Raw genomic sequence first — 932 nt, 5'->3', positions numbered from 1 at the left:
ACCAATAATACCATTTTTGCCGAGAAAATGTGTTTCTTTCTTAGGCATTGTAAGGACTTTTTAGAGACCCTCGTATCCCAGGAATGCGAGTAATGTTTTATACAATACTGGATTGTTGTGCCAGAAAGCAATTGAACCTGGGATATCCTAAAAATAATAGCAAGCGCCTCTGATCAAACTAGAACCATTTTCGGACAACGTCCGAATACATATCTGTATACAAGCTTAGTTAAAAAAAAAATAAATATAAATAAAAAAATAAATAATAAATTTAAAAAAAAAAAAAAAATATTAATTTAAAATTGTTTAGCATATAAAAAAGTTAACTTTGGAGATGCGGGGCATCGATCCCCGTACCTCTCACATGCTAAGCGAGCGCTCTACCATCTGAGCTACATCCCCGTTGTTGAAAACAATGGTATTTCACGGTAAAGTAACTTTAAAAAATTTAAAGCATGGCTAAAAATAAAAAATCGTATACCGTTATTCATGCGCAGTGGCATTGCCACTTCATTGAAATGCAAGTAACGATCATGCCTTTAACAATTCAACGACAATGAACGGGCTATACACAAGTATTTTATGTATTATTGGCATATACAAGCATACGTACACATATGCACAGAGCAGAGCATATATGTACATATGTATAGCGTTGCAACTTCGACATACACACATATGTGCATATAGTATAAGTTATACGCTATTTTTATTTCCAATCGAATTTTTTTTCAATTTTGTTCAATTTTGCAACTCAGTGAAATTTGTTTATAAATATGTTGCTTAAGCTTTCAACATGTTTCTCAACTTAAACATTGAATTATTTGCTACTGGAGTACCTAGTACCACGTATAACAGTTAGCATACGCTATCGTCAGGTTTGTGTCTTGGCTATGTAATAGTTTCGACCAAAGTCTTGCGTATGTAATTAC

General features: G+C 33.2%; 1 non-coding gene across 1 annotated transcript; it reads right to left on the bottom strand.

The window, feature by feature from the left end:
- Positions 1-329: 329 nt before the first annotated feature.
- Positions 330-402, bottom strand: Trnaa-agc. The gene has a single exon. It is a non-coding gene; the product is annotated as a tRNA-Ala (tRNA).
- Positions 403-932: the final 530 nt, after the last annotated feature.

Source organism: Rhagoletis pomonella, unplaced genomic scaffold, assembly GCF_013731165.1.
Source record: "Rhagoletis pomonella isolate Grant_MI unplaced genomic scaffold, Rhpom_1.0 Rhpom_scaffold_00001, whole genome shotgun sequence".
Lineage (NCBI taxonomy): Eukaryota > Metazoa > Arthropoda > Insecta > Diptera > Tephritidae > Rhagoletis > Rhagoletis pomonella.
Note: the sequence above shows the minus strand (reverse complement) of the source record. Positions and strands in the feature narration are given on the sequence as shown.